Below are 16424 nucleotides of genomic sequence, written 5' to 3' on the forward strand. Positions count from 1 at the left end.
TAAAGTCAAGTACAAATTCTTTACCCCCAAACTCACACAGTACTAGCCTGAAATAAGAGGTCCATTGCAAAAAAATCAAGAAGCAAAATAAACTCTAAAGTGGGAGTGGCAAACATAAGATTTTGGAAGGTTTAACAGTAGGGGAGAAAAAAACCAGTGAAGATGACAGATGAGCTGTGTCCATTCAAACTAGGTAGGGCAAAAGGCAACTAATTTAAGTGTTTAGAGACTGTGAGTGAGTTTCTCACCAAGTGGCTCACGATCCTCATGATCCACATTCAGTGCTGGTGCTTCTATAACTGCACTGGTGAACACAATTCTTCCTAATGTTTGGAAACAGAAAGTTTACTACCTTCAACCCAACAGCCATGAACTACCTTTTCCTACTGTACATAATTCCATAACTATGAAAATTCAATAAAATGAGAAGGGACGGAGTCCCTCTGCTATATATGAGCTGGATCACACATTACCATACAGCTGTATGGCAGGATCAAACCAAGAGTGGAAACTGTTCCACCTTCTGTCAAATGGGAGAGAAAACCCGCATACACTGAAGCAGAGGAACTTGGCAGCTTTCTTCTCATCATGCCATCAGCACAGAGCACTGCTCACTCAGCTACAACAAAACCCTCTTCTGTACAACACTCTTTTCCTCAGTGCCAGATATAATCCTGGTTATCCAGGCAGCAAAACCAGCACAGAAAAGTTCCTCAGGAATACTTGTGTCATTCAATGCTAAAGATCAGAAACACACCTCATTTTTTCACCTTCAGGTTAGTAGGTGTTAGAGGTCTTGGACTCAGGTGGATGAAGTTATGGAGGATTCAAGTCCTGCTTCACATTGGAGGTGACCAAATGACCCCCACCTCCAGAGGTCCTTTCCAGCTAACGGTCCTGCAAGTCTGTGGGTGAGGACAGGCACAGCACAAGAAAGAAAAATCAAGACTGTTGTTGCTCAAGAACTACACCGAGGCCAAGTCAAAGGAAGGAAATACCCAGAGTTCAGAGTGGCAGGAAGTCACACCGCTGCAGCAGACACTTCAGATAAACACAGGGGACCAAAAGGCAAAAAAAAAAAGCACCAACCCAAAACCCCAAAAGCACAAACAGAGTGTTCTACGGCACTGAAAGCTGCAAAGGGAAACTCAGTGTTAACGTGATTCCTAGTCCAAAATTTCATGTTACAGTTATTTTAAATACCTCCTAAGCCTGGATATGTTAAAAGTTTCAAAGAAGTCTCCTTCAAGCAGTGCTAAGATGTGAACTGACCACACAGGAACAGAGAAGAAGAAGGGCTGCCTCTGCCTTTCAGGGAGCACATGCCCAGCGCACAGCAAGTGCACTGTCAAAGGACTTGGGCAAGACATGAGAGTTTTTCTTTTGTTTTTCAATTTCTCAGTGTACCAACTTGAAAAATCTAATAAAAAAAAAAGTTTAACTTCACTGTTAATATGCTGAAGTCACTGCAAGTGAAATTTCAACACATCTACTCGATCTGAAAGGCTTAGCTGGAACATGCAAATTGCCTTGGTGGAGAATTTCTAACAACAGTCTTTCCTTCTTGAGCTGCACACCCAAATCCAGACTTATTTAAATGGTCTCATGATGGCTAATAGCAAATGACTGTACAAGAGTGAGATGGAATCAATTCCCTCTTTACACAGACTGGGTTTAGAGGATTTTATTTTTTAGCGAAGATAAGTGTGTCTATCACTGCCTGGCTCTAATTCCATCAACAGAAGACCACTCCAAACACCTCACAGAGAGAACTCTGACATCATTTTTGGCACTCAGATGGAAAAACGAGGCCCAGAGATGGAAATGAACTGCTACAGTCTCATGACAGGAGAGTGACCTGACACCTTCTGCCCACTGGCTCTCACGCTTCAGCGTTAATATAAAACAACCAAAGCTCAAGTGAGAACCAAACCCAAGCAGCTGAGCGTACCAGCCCTATGCTCTGTCCCTGCCTGCATGTCCCCATCACTACAGGGCTCTGTCCCTTTCTGCTACTGCTGCAGCACCTCCAGCATGGCAGGGAGAGCCTCTGCTCTGCACTGCACTTGGGTCAGAAGAGAAAAGCCAAACAGCTGTGCATGCAAGGAAAACAAATCCTTTAGAAAAAATTAATTTAGCTCAAAGCTGGATTAATTCCATGAGAAGCTCTTAGCTAAAAAGGTCACTGAATCAGGATTTTAATTTCCTACTCTGTCCTGCTTCCTGAGAACATCTCCCCCTCCAATTTCTTTGAAAACACAACAGAATTTACATTCTAAAAAAATATTACTTACAGCTTTACTGTTTCTCCAGGTGGCTGAGCAATACAGTCAAGCCCAATAGTTTATAATAGTGCTGCTCAAGGCAATACAAACAAGGATAAATAAACAAACTCCCCTAAACTTTCCAGTGCTCTTTCCATGATATTTAGGGATGATGTCACAGGTTAGCCTTCAGAGATGTTAAAAATATTGAGAAAAAAAGGGTTTAAATGCATATTGTTTCTCAGGAACTTTACCATATCTGAACTTTACTATGCACCAGATTGAGTGTGCTGACAGGAGACCTTCAAATACAACAAAGAGAGTTAAAAAAAGAGAGTAGAGCTAGTTGAGAGAAAACGGGCAGCACACTCTTCTCTCACATCCCATTTTCTGTGCTTAAACTGGGACGCAACATTTCCCTTTGGGAACCCTGGCCAACTGGCTTGAAGAACAAAGTTTTAAATGTTCCCCTGCACAGCAGAGAGGTACAGAGACAGTTTGGGATATAAACTTCAGCTCTTGCAGCTCAGGACTTCCCCAATGACATGTGACTGTCACCCAACCCCAAGGCCTGATATCAGCACTGGGATCCCAGCGCGGGTCCCAGGTAAGCAGGGCCCTGGGAACATGACACCCAGCCTCCTGACAAACCCTCCCAGCTGCAGGAGAGCTGCATGGCAATGGGAATGAAGTCCTGCAGCTCTTGGCCAGCACAGAGCACAGCAGGGCAATCAGCAGGGCTTGTCTGGAAGTGACCTGACTTATCCACACCACCACCACCCACCCACGCCAAGCACGGCTAATCTGCACGCACGACATCCTGGCTGCCTTCCTGGGGCACCCGCACGCACAGCAAGGGTGACACAGCCCAATTCCCTATTTATACCAAAAGTCTGTCAGATGATAGCTCCAAACTGCAGATCCTGGCAGCACGTTGTTACAACCGGGAGGACGATGAGCGCCAAAGGGCTCAGCGATGTCCCACACGTTCCCTCCTCACCCTGCTGAAGGCCACCCACCCCATTTGACAGTGGGGCCATACTGACACAGGGAGCACATGAGCCAAGGCCCGGGGGCCAGGCGGCCCCAGGGACCCCACGGCCAGCAGCAGCCACTGCCCATGAGCTCAGCTTTGCACCCATTGTTCAGAGCACACAGCACGGCTAATCCGGCTCAGCGCAGGATTAACTCGGAAACTCAAAAAATAGACTGTTAAGCTGTCCAAGGTGAGCACTCGTCTAGTGAACGGGGATTAACGCTTCACAGCGGAAAGAGACCGGCTACTCCAAACTCTGCCTACTCCCGAGGCCTCTGCAAATGGCCAAGCACGAACAAGGACGGCAGGAGCAAAGAGTTTACGTGAGCCACAAGCACAAAGCAATAAAAGCTCCTGAATCAACAGAAATTCAACTTCACAGTAGCACTCTTCAGCTGCTGCTTTTCCTAAAGCTGATCCCCTGATGAGGGTTATCGGGGTATGCAGCAAAAAGCAATCATTCCTCCTGCTCTCCAGAAGAACTGCTGGTTTTTAGATGCTTATTTTATCCATGGAAAAAAAATCCTGAAACATAAGACACCAGTATATATTCTGAAACAGCAATGCTGACCTATAAAAACCAGAAAAAGTAAATCTAGAGCACAAAGTAAACAATTTAGTCATCCAGTTTTTACACACTGAACTTGTAACTCAACTATGCTTGAAACACAGCCTTTAGACAGCTTTTTCCCTGGATGTAAGGTTTTAAAATCAAACTGAAAAACAAAAGAGAAAACCCTCAAACCTGCTCAAAATGAATTTTGAAGCTTAACTTTGAAATTAAACACAGAATATAAGCAGCCCGTAAAAGGACAAAGATAAACCAGGGATGAATCCGAGAGAGGACGCAAATGTCTGTACCTTCAGACACTAGACAGGGCCACTTATTCTACAAATTAGCCATTTTTGTATTTACATTTCATTTGCAATAAACTGGAAACTGCTCTCTCCCAAGTCTAAAAGAGATTGTCACAGTTTTCTTTTAAAATGCCATGATTCAATATGAAGGCAAGTTATACTTTTTAGGGAAAGAAATCTCAGTCAGAAGACTGTTTTTGCAATTGAGCTCCTGCTTTGCTTCCCATGAAATAAAGTGAAAGCTATTACCCAAGGGGAAGTGAAGCATTTACTTTTAAAAGTAAAAACTAAGACTGAACTGTAAACAAATACCCAACCAAAATAATATGGATTTGTGAAAAGCACGTAGGTATTGCTCTACCCACAGGCTGAAGTTTCATACAGCTTTTAGAACTGCTGGTGTTCAGTCTGGCACACACAGATCTCTAAAATCCAGGGTATGTGAGGAGTTGGAAGTGGTATTTCGATGGCCACAGTGCCAGAGCTGGAGCAGCGCACGCCTAACACCCCTCACACAGAAACCTCCAAGCACAGCCTGGACCTGACCTGCCTGCCCCACTCCAGTGCCAGCAGCCTGTCAGGATGCAACTCCTGGACTTAAGTGCTGTGTCTTCTTCACCAAAAGACCCCCTGACTAGTTTAAGTGTCTACTTAGGTGAGGGCTGGCTCTGAAGCAGCCTCAGAGCTTGCTGGTCAGGCTCTGCCCATGAATATTTCTAGGGATAGGCAATCCTTAAAGGCACTCAAACAGTCTCTAGATTGAGCCTCAACATTACAGTATTCTACAGAAAACTAAGTTACATAAGAACAGATAATTTATCTAAGTAATTTCCTGAAGCACGCAAGAGGCTCAGCTTCAGTAAGAGTGATATCTGATCCCACATATCTCTACAGCAACCCAACACCGACTGCCTCCGACAGAGCCTCTTCCCCTGACTTCAAATGAACACAAGATCATAATATAAAGTTAGAATTCTTTGGGAAGGTCTTTGTTCCCATTATACTATGAATAATAATAAGATACATCCAAAAATTAATACATATACTTACACACATTAAAACATTGACATTTTTGAAAATACAAACAAGGCTAGCTGTTCCATGAAACTTTCATTTATTCTTCCAAGACTTTTCCCCTCTCTTTACCCTATCTTCTGCACCATCTATCCTTGTTTCCTCATGTAATTTGAAGAAAGTGTAAAAATAACTTTAGAATCTGTCAATATTTACTCTTCTGTGTTTCGAAACTAACACAGGAAACAAGATTTTGTCAATATTTTTCCCCAGCCCATTTTCTAACCCTCTGACTATCCCCTCTCTTGCTCAAGATGGTGCAAGGTCCTCTTCACAGCTGGGGACAGAGGACCATACCCAGCTCCTTTAGTTTCACGAGCTGTGGGTGCAGCGTTTATTTTTGGACTCAAAGCTGCCACAAGTGACTTTCCTAGCTGCTACCACGGAGTTTATTTTTGGAGTTTCCCTGGTAGAATTAACTTGAAATGCTGTTTGCACAGTATTTATTCATATAGCTTGTGCTGTTGATAGAAAACTAACAAGACTCACAAAACACTTATTTATTCCTCCTTAGAGTTTCCAGCAGCCATGTTCAAACACAACCCATGCAATACAACCAAAAGCTGCTTCTCCCATGAGTGATGTCTAGACTGCAGCCACACAAGAGGCTGTATTTCCATGTATCCATACCTAAAGCAGCTCTAAATCAACTGTACTACTATAGCTGCAAAACCCTCTGGCAAACCAGTTAGTTATTATTTTTATCTTTTTTTTTAAAGCTGGACAAAATCCCAGTAGGCTTTTAAGCATCTTATTGCAATTCAACGATTAACATTTTCAAATCCAAATTTAATCTTTTAGCATAAAGTTAGTAATTTTCTCCTTCTGACTTCCTACATTTTTTAACTACCTGGTACATACTGACAAAAAAATTTTCTGTGGTCCTAAAAGTGTCTGTTTAAAATCCAAAAACAGAGCAAAGAGTTTTCACTAGGTTCATTGAGCATCCAAACAAGCCTGTACCAGTAGCTCAGTCTTGGTACTTGTCACAGAAGCTGTGCATGAATGTAAGAAGTATTTAACTGAACCAAATACATACACCAAAGATTTCTCTTGACACCAGGAAAAACAGAAGTCATAAACCCCTTCCTTCAACCTAAGAAGAACTGTCAATCTGCTTTCCTGGAAAACATACAGGCTAAAGCTGCCAAAGGAGAAGTGCAGCCTTCCTGGATGGAAGGTCAAGTAGAGATGGTTTGTTCCCCTCTTCCCCTACTCAGCCACTGGCTTCAAACGGATTTCTACCATTCGTATCTCCCTCTTACTCAAACCTTGTGGAGATAAGTCAAAATGTTTAAAGTACTAGATTATGCCACTCAAAATTGCAAGTAATTAAGAGTATTGATATCACATGTTTCAGTAAACTGCATTTCTTTGCCCATCTCTGCCTGAAGTCCTTTTTTTGTCATCTAAAAATGATACTTGCCACAAACTAGCACAACACCATAACTGTTTGTTCTTTTTTCCCCTGCTCTATTAATGTACTATTTTGAATAAAATTTTAAAAGCTTAAGGACACAGGAAGCAGTAACTGTAAACAAAAGGTACTTTTCCTCTGATAGCATTTGGAGCCATGAAAGACAGACTAAACCAGAATTCACCTCTTCCAACACCAATTTCTTGCTCATAAGATGGCCACCAAGTGGACATAAAATTTTTGGAAAGAGTTTGGTATTCCTCAAAACAAAATCTGTCTACTTGTGAAAAGGCTAATTAATCCTATATACTAACAGGCAGGAGGTGCAAACTCTTCAAGAGTACAAAAATATGCTTTGACTCATACAGAACACATCAAGAGTCATAGACAGTGCTGAGCTCGTTCCACAATTAATTCAGCCAGTGAATGCTCAGAGATGATTACACTGAATTATTCTAATTTTTAAACGCTAAATGAGATTCAGTATCTTGTAAACGAAGTCTAAAACAATCTCTATTTCAAATCCAGCTTGTGGATCCATAAGTAACAGTCTGCTTCATACAATGTTTGGTTTTGCTCAAGCACCTGAAAGATGGTAACAATGGCACTGACAGAACCGGCCTTGACGACAGCAAGCGACAGAAGCACAGACCTGGTTTCATGGCAACAAACACTGGGAATTTGCAATGCCTTATTATTTACAGTTCTGACTACTGATTAATTCTAAAGTATTAGTAAACTCGTGCAGTTTAAATTACAGGTAAAACTATTTAATTAAGATGAATTAAAAGTAATTAAACAAAATGCTTACTAGAATAGGTGAAACATCTACTTACCTTGAGTAACTGAGATTCTTTCAGAAAGATCATGCCCATCTATTCCACTCCTGAGATGTGCAAACCCCACGGGGTGAGCTGAGGCTATTTTGGCCAGCCAAGTTCCTGAACTCCCCTGCTCCCACCCCCGCCTCCCCTGACGGAGGCAGAAGAAACAATCCTTCACCAATCCCAACTCCAGAACTTGACCTACAGACGTGGAGAGTGCGTCACACAAAGCAAAGTGCAGTTGAATCCTTTCATACAAGCCTCTCCCCACAAGAATCAAACTGAATTTTACTAGAAAACAGTATCATAACAGGGTGTGCGCGCATGGGGCAGTTTCTCCTTTCCAGTACCATCATCAGAAGCAGGACAGCCCAAAATGTTGTGGGAAGCAGTGCATTACTGGTTTTGCCTTTCCCCTTTCTAGCACATAAAACCACCATTAAAGATGAATTGGTTCAAGGGGTACACAGAAAAAAACCCCCTACACAAGTCAGAGCTCAAGATTCAGAGTCATTGACTCCATCAGTACTAGATTACAGGACCTCAGGAACACACACTGCTGTAGTTGAAAGAAAATTCCAGCAAAAAACGCCTGGTACAAAGTGTCAAGAACAGGTACTAGGATGGACACAACCAATACTGATGTCACAGACACCCCTGAACAGCTCAGACCATCTTCAGCTTTTAGGTATAAGAAGGCCTGAAAGCACCTAATGCTGAAGCTTCCCCAGCACTCAGATGATGATGTAGTGACTGGAGAGTTTCCCTCCCCATGCACATGTGCCTGGATAAACAGACAAGCCTGGAAAAAGAGGAGTTAATCTCAAGTGCTACTCACTAACAATTACTGACAGATGCCTTATCCTTTGCTTGATACCCATGTTGGTACAGACATACCCATCCCCAACCCTGTGTTTTGGGGATGATTATGTTGATTTCAGAAGGTACAAATATTGGGAAGAGGAGAGAAAATTAAGTACCAAAACTGCCTTGACTAGATTACAATGAGCATGACCATGCTTGGTTCCACCTGCTGTTTCCAGTTTCTTCTGGTATCAATGAATTAACACACTTCTTACTTTTGGAGACAACAGAATTAAGCACATCACTGAAAAGACTCTCAAAATATCAAGCAAAAATTCAATCATCTTTCACTAGACTTAAGACCTAAAGTTGGCTGATTCCACATCCTTTTTTTTAACAAAAAACCCCCCACCCTTTCAAGGGCATTTATAAACTCATAAATTGAGCTAGCAAGACCAGGCAAAGTTTCAGTTCTGGGTGGTATGCATTTGCCATCAGTAGTTTGGTGGGAAGTACACAAATGATTCTTTGGACAGGACAGCAACAAAGTTATGAATAAAAACGACCCTCTCAAAGACTTTAACTTACTCTGCTGTCAAACTTTTTCAGCATTCCTCATCAGCAATGAAATGTTTTGTCAGTGAATTATGATGACCTGAAGCTACAAAATGGTAAAATAACAATTCTTGCAGTAAACTATTACAGGAATCTCACAATACAGACTTTAGTAGTTCCTGCTCAGTCCTTTCAAAGACTAACCCCCTGCTAACAGTTCTGCAACAAAGAGCATGGGGGATATATACAGAAACCTTAACAAGTGGAATGAATGCTGAGCCATTGGTTCTGGATGCAGGAAAAAAACAAGAGCCTTTGAAGTAGTGGATACAGACATTACTAACACTGCAAGATTTGGGACCAAAGGACTGGGATCAACGACAGTCACATGAATGAAGTGGAATGCTGATGGGTGCTTTAGTGACCTAGCTGTGTTAGGCAGACAGGACAAAAGGATGTCTGCCTTTTCAAGGACCTATTGACAGGACTGATATCCACACAACAGAGCAGAGTGGAGTCATGCTCTGGCTTCCCAGGCTGTAGGTACTTCCCAATTTATGGATGACAGTTTACTCTTCAATACAGAACTTGGAACTGGAATTATTTCCAAAATAAAGGACTCTGTTCTAAGAAGATATTTAGGGCAACTGCACTAGCAACAGACTGATTCCACCCTACCAGCTGAAAGAAGAATGGGAAACTCTTACCAGAAATTTGTACTCTACTCTAATTGGGAAGGATTGTTTTAAACTACTAGGATCAAGTTTCTATAAATCTTTTTCTAATTTCTAGGCTGTGTATTCAGTTTTCCTTGCATTGGAAATATTTAGTAGCTTAAACAAATCTTCCACATTCATGCTTTTATCTCCAAACCCTGCTAACAGATATTATTCCCCATCAGCCTTGGTATATGGAACAAAATGTACTCAGCTGTTTTAGCCCATTTCTCTATGTCCTCAATCATAATTCTTAATCCTGTTCTGCAATAACAAGAGTGGGATTTCTTTTTTAAACACATTTAATGAGAAGACTTTATTCTCAGACCAAGATTACATCTTAATTATTTGACTTGTAATAATTACACGTTGGAGAACTTTAAAAGACAAGTCCTTTAAAAGACGTGTGAAATGCACTTCCCATTCAGAAAGCCAAAACTACACATAAAACCAAAACCAGGTCTATCAGTCAAAAAAAAAACCCCTGATACTGAATGAGTAATTCCTGAAAAAACAATAAAGTTGCCTGCCACAAGGAAAAAGCTGGGCTGGTGAATGACATCAACAGGAAGTGAGCAATATTATCTCTTCCTATCACTCCACTTGTGTTCTCAGTTCATTGTTTGGATAAGTGCTCTGATCACAAGGGGTCCTAACAGTAACATGCCATCCTTCAGCAAATAACATACTTCCATGCTGGCATTTAGCCTGATAGGCTTCAATAGAAAAATAAAGGGAATATGGTCTTTTCAAATCCTTAAACGACTTTATTTTCAATGATATAATGAAAAAAATATTTAGAATCCAGGGGGAAAATACAACAGGAACTGAAAATGTTAGTTATGGCTGACGAAAAGCCAGTTTTACCTATGCCACTTCTAGGACTCCCTGAAGGCCAACAGATTACAGCATGATGGTAAGTTCATCATGCTCTGTGAAAAGACAGAAAGGGGAAATTCCAACTGTAGGTTAGGAAAAAATTCTTCAATTAAAGTGTTAAAGCATTCAGATTACAGAAACCTCATCACTGGAGGTTTTCAAAACATGACTGACAAAGCCCCTGAGCAATACCATGTGACAGTGGATCGTTCTTTGAGCAGGAGGCTGGACTGTAAGACCCCCAGGAATCCCTTCCAAGCTCTGCAACCTTGCGGAATCCCCTGCACTTCATACAGATGGGTTATGATGGCTGCACCCCAATAAGTAAAACTGACCTGATTTAAGAAAAAAGATACAGTAGGAACATAAATTTCCAATTTACAGTGTGCACATGAATTTTGTAAAAAGCCATGAAGGTACAGCTATGTGCCAGGCCAGCTGGGTCAGAACTGGAGCAGAGCAGCAGCTAAAACAGGAAGCAGTACCTTACAGCAGATACACTCCCCCACATGCCTGCTCAGTACATGAAATACACCAACGTAGGGCTGGCTGGAACATTTCTGAGAGCAGAAAAGCATTCTAGATTTACTTCCTTTTCCCCTTGTCCTTCCTTCAACCTTGTTTCCTGATCAGCCTTAGTGCCAAGGTGTCAAAGTGTCTATTATTCTCCCCACGTGTGAACACGCCTGTCTTGTCCTTTTAAAAATCTGCCTGGTCCAGTTAACTAACAGCCTTACTCTAGGTCAAGCATCCCTTCTTCACTGCCTGAATTAAGTTCTGTTTCAATTACTCAAACTGGTAAAAAAAAAAAACCACAAAAAACCAATAAACAAAACAGCCAACAAGTGTGTCCCCACCACACTTCTGCCAGTCTGAACTCTATCCTAGTCTTTGGTTAAACTGCAGCCTCAGACGTAACCATTACACACCCCTGCTACACAGAGAAGAAATGCACCAGCATTTCCAGAAGCAGCTGGACCATGTGCAGAGCTGTGCCACTCTTAAGTCTCGCAAAAACTTTTAAATGCTAAGTGTCCAAGTGATGCCAGAAGTCTGCATAAAGCAGTATTAAGATGCCGATAATAAAAATTAACTCCTCCTTGCATGAAAACCAAAAGGAAACAGGGCATTTCTATTTCGTATGCAATATTCTCTAGAGGGAGCAAATGGCAAGTCGGAATCCACGCTTGACTCAAGGTAGGTATTTTAATAATTTAGACTATTTAAATTATTCAACATACTAGGACATAAATTCCTGAAAGAAAGTGGGGCCGTGCATGACCCAAGCACGTCATCACACACACTAGTTAGTCACGCACTTTCTAGACTGGACAAGAAGTGTGGAACAGACAAGATACTGGCACGATAAAAAAATAATAAGGCTTTAGTTAGATTTCTACCTGATTTAAAGCCTCCTGCCATCCCTGAAACTACCAGAGACACTTGCAACACTCATGCTCAATTAGACTCTGCAACGAAGGCAAATTATTTAGGTGTATTTAGTCATCCCAATAAGAACTCTACTGAAACAAGTCTATTCTTCTTTCACTGCAATAACTGCTCCAGGACTCCCTTCAGAAAACTACAGAAATATTTTTTAAATTTAAAAAAAAGACCCGAACACTAAAAGCCTACAAACAACATTTAGGATACTAAAACATCATACATAAATTATGAAGTTCATAATTAATTACTCTGTTCACAGTTAACTACTGAGCATCAATGACATGTATGTATCAAGACCAAGAGCTATAAGACAAATGAAAAACCAACAAATTCCATCCCCCCTCCCACCCACCCTCTTCTGAATCCATTGCCTTTTTATTCATCTACCCACCCACTGGTCTTCTGACACAAATACACAACGAAAACCAAAATGTAAGAGCCAAAATAATTCCACAGTATATCACCAGTGGCTCTCTCTTTGTACGTACTACTCTTCTACCTTTCATCATCTTTATGACTTTCACAGAATAAACTCTTTTGATATGGGATATTTTTATATTATTTCATGTTATAACCCAGTCTACAGAAAAGCTAAATTAATAATTATGGCCGTCCTCAGTATAGGCAGACCCCACTATCACTACTAAAACAATGTGGGGTTTGGACCACCTTCCTTGCTACATGTGATTATTATTCTGTATTTTTCCCCTCATAATGCTCAGGATCAGCAGTTACTACCCTGGCACTAGTACCATTAGCCACATATTTTCCAAGTGACTGAATCTGTATCTTCAAAACCAGACAAATACACAGTGATGCTGATATTCTACTGCACCAGGACTTTTTTATTAAAAAAGTCACAGTGAGAAAGTTTTGCTTCTTTGACTTTTGCTTCAACTCTCTAAGATAACAGTTCAAAGAGAAAAAATAATTAGATTACTGTACAAAATGTTTAAGAAATCTTAGGAAGGTTTTCAATGACTGGTTTAACTAAATCTGCTTATTCCACCTACTTTTCCAGAATCTTTTTAAGAATGGAGTGCTCGCTATCTCATCTTCAACTTCAAAAACGTGTTCTCAATTGAGAGAAAAAAAATACAATAAAAATCAGCTTAAAATAAATTTATTAAACAATACAAAAATAAGCATGCTGGAAATCAAGATACATAAATAACATACAATGCAAATGAAAAATGGAAAACGAGACAGGTAACTTAACAACTGAGTCAAAAGGTACAACACAAATGCTAAAATAAAACTTTAAAAAGCATTTACATTTCTAATGAAATGTTAATGATGCTGACAAAGAAAAACAAACAAACAGCTAAAATGCTTGAATATCAAGAATTGCTATTACTGTAGCACAGGTGAACACTAAAACCGTTGCAGACTTCACACATGGAACGACCAGCCTCTATCACCCATCCTTTGGGACCCGCTCACCAGACCCAATGTAGGTGGGGTAAGTCATCAGGGCAGACCTAACTCTGGCCTCCAGGCACCCTGCCATGAAAAAGAGCCATCTGCAGACATGGCAGGCCAGGACAAGAAACTACAAGTGTAGGCAAGTTACAAAATAATTGGTTCAAAGGAATCTCCTCCTGAGATTCTCCTCCTAGCTAGAGGCTGCCTTCAAATCTGAGACAGGCTTCAAAAGCATATATTACAGAACTGTAATATATATATAAATATATAAAGATTGTTTAAGCTGTACCCTAAATATTCTTATTATGCATATTAAAGATCTAGTAGTTTATTTTTCTATTTCCCATGCAGGACTTGACTCTACCACAAATTCTGTATGTAACTGACAAACATAAATAGGGTAAAACTTTTTATTTTCAAGTTGAAACCCAGATGGAAAAATCTTCCATCTTCAACCACATTTTTAGAAGTGGCTTCAAACAGTACTAAAATCCAGATGGGTAGAGTCAGATCAAGCAAATCCTGCATCATGCTTTTTCCATTTTTAATTAAATCAGTAATTTAACCAGCAACGTCATCATTGTAAATACTTTACATTAGCAGCACAGACACATTACATTCCCTCTTGCAACTGAGGGTATTTCAGGTAAGGACATGTAGTTCTGCAGGATCTGAATACTTGTTATGTCTCTGTAGCTACTAGTTTACTGTAAAATCCTCAAATGGGTGAGACATTTTTATAATACAAGACTTTGCCTTTACTCACTTTATTTTCAGGATAAGCACTGACAAACTTAACCTTATCATCAGTGATAAGATTAAAAAATAATTATTATTCAGCAATTTATGACTGACACTTATTACTGACATCTGCACCACAGATCTACCTCTTCATCCCAGTAGGGCTTCAAATTCACTGAAAATTGCTTAAACACTTTTCATCCCAGGCTTCAAAGACAGGGAGCCTATCCTTTTACAATACATTGCTAAATGAAGATTATTCAGGGTTTCGTCAGTTTTTTTTTCCAAAAGTTTATGCAAAATAACAATACCTAAACAGAGCAATTAAGAGGAGCTTGCTTTTTCAGAGAACACCAACTTTGCTTTATGCATCTTCCTAAACTCATAAACATCTAGATGGGTCAAAAGAGGGGCAGGAAAAATTGAACTCTCCTTTTAGCAAAACTCACATATGAAGACACCTTGGAGTTTTAGATAAACTAAAAAGGGAGAGGGACAGGGGAAGGTGAGAAGAGGTGAAGGAATTGTATGTCATGGCCTCTTAAAATCCCCAATCAGTTAATACCATTTATCACTGCTTGGACAAGTTTTCTGCAGTTTTATAAACTCGGACTCTGCATGATGTGTAATGGGGATGGGATGTATCAGATTATTTGCAAACTTATAAAAGTGATACAGAGAATAATTTTCTAAGATTTTTAGCATCATTAAGAATCTAATACCTACAAGTGTCAAGAATTTAGCAAATCTTTGACCTCTGTCCAGCATTGCCTACAGAGCCTATTTGAAGCTTAAATATATCATTTTGAGCTACATCCTACTAAAGATACTCAAATTATCAAATTATGCAGCTTGACAGATGCTGTTGTCTGTAGAAAAATGCAAGTCCTGTTCTTCAGCAAACTGACAGAGCTGCAAACTCAAAATCATTTAAAAAAGATATCAATTAATGATAACTTTTTAAGAATTTGCTCATGTGTAAGTAAATTGAAACCTCTGATCTTCATACATGAACATGGGCACATATTAATGGTTGAAAAGTAAGTTAATCGTAAACAGTTTTAATAAGATCTACCTATCTGCTCTACTCTGAACATATTTCCTGCTCACTGCTCAGTTAGTTAGCACTCTAAACCCCAGATTGCTTACATTCCTCTCCAGGGTGGAGCACTGCACTATTAGTAAGGCAGACTTCTGAGTCATAACTACCAGCTGGCAGCACAAGCAGCTAGAGAACAGTTGGGTCAGAAATCTTTCTGCTTTGTTAGTTAACTTGCAAATAAGACAGTTTTTTTCCTCCTCCTCCCCACTTCTCCCACTCCTCCCCAGCCATTTTTGCTCTTTTTATTTAAATACTGGCATTAATAATTATTAATGCTCTGATTAAAAGAGAAAAATAATCTTCACTAGCATGGCATATGCAAAGGGTCCATTTCCGTTCAAAGCAATTTGAAAGCTCACATTAAAAAAGAAAGGATATGATAATAACATGACTCAGAACCTATCTCCACTTAATATACAATTATTTAGAGATTCAGGAATTTGCTGTATTTTGCTGACACTATTTTATATTTTAATTCATATTCTCCTATCTTTACATGCTGACGCTTCTCAGAGGACATGTAAGTTCTTGCTTAGCTCTACAGCTCATTTACTTAAAATTCTGAGATATAAACAAAAATAAACAGATATACACAGAAATGGTATATCTTTGAAAACAGTAAGATTTACCTTTTTTTTTTCTTTTAACTAAATGTGTTCTAAGTAACTACAAAAGTCAGTTAACAGCTTTGGCTTTGTTGTTTGCATATGCTTTTTCCCCACCCCGCCCTTGAACTTTGACAGTCTTTTTGGTATAGCATACAGAATTTACACAAAATATATATATAAATGGAACACCAGGCAAACAATATTCAAATCCATGTTAAATCTAGAGATGCTTGAGGGTTTGTAAAATGAAGAATTTAATGAAACTAGAACCCATTCGTTTAGTTCTGCTCTCCCCGACCTTCCATTCTATACACTATGGTTCTGGAGATGTCCTCGTTTGATTCAGGTGACACTTTTTTCCACACTGTTTCTTTTAAAGCAAGTTCTTGCTGGAGATTCTCATAGTCCATTGGTCCAAAGGAATGCTAGTTGTTCAAGCAACATACATTATTTATTAGTGTATTTGAAGGAAAAAAAAAATCCATTCTTGCAGTCAATGCTAATAGACTCAAGTTTTTCAGCTCTTCACATAAACTGCTATTTTCTCTTTTCCAGTTATAAAAAATTCAAATTCAAACTTGGTAATTTTTAGATGTATACATGCATATCGAAGCACTTTAAAAATCATTCTACTGCATCTTCTCCTACTGAAATCTTCATGCCTTAGTCAAAACA

General features: G+C 39.8%; 1 protein-coding gene across 1 annotated transcript in view; it reads right to left on the bottom strand.

Annotated features, from left to right (window-relative positions):
• Positions 1 to 16424, bottom strand: part of GLS (glutaminase) — a 63510-nt gene that overhangs the window by 6989 nt on the left and 40097 nt on the right.

Source organism: Pipra filicauda, unplaced genomic scaffold, assembly GCF_003945595.2.
Source record: "Pipra filicauda isolate LSUMZ 115617 unplaced genomic scaffold, ASM394559v2 scaffold149_size4050908_pilon, whole genome shotgun sequence".
NCBI classification, from domain to species: domain Eukaryota; kingdom Metazoa; phylum Chordata; class Aves; order Passeriformes; family Pipridae; genus Pipra; species Pipra filicauda.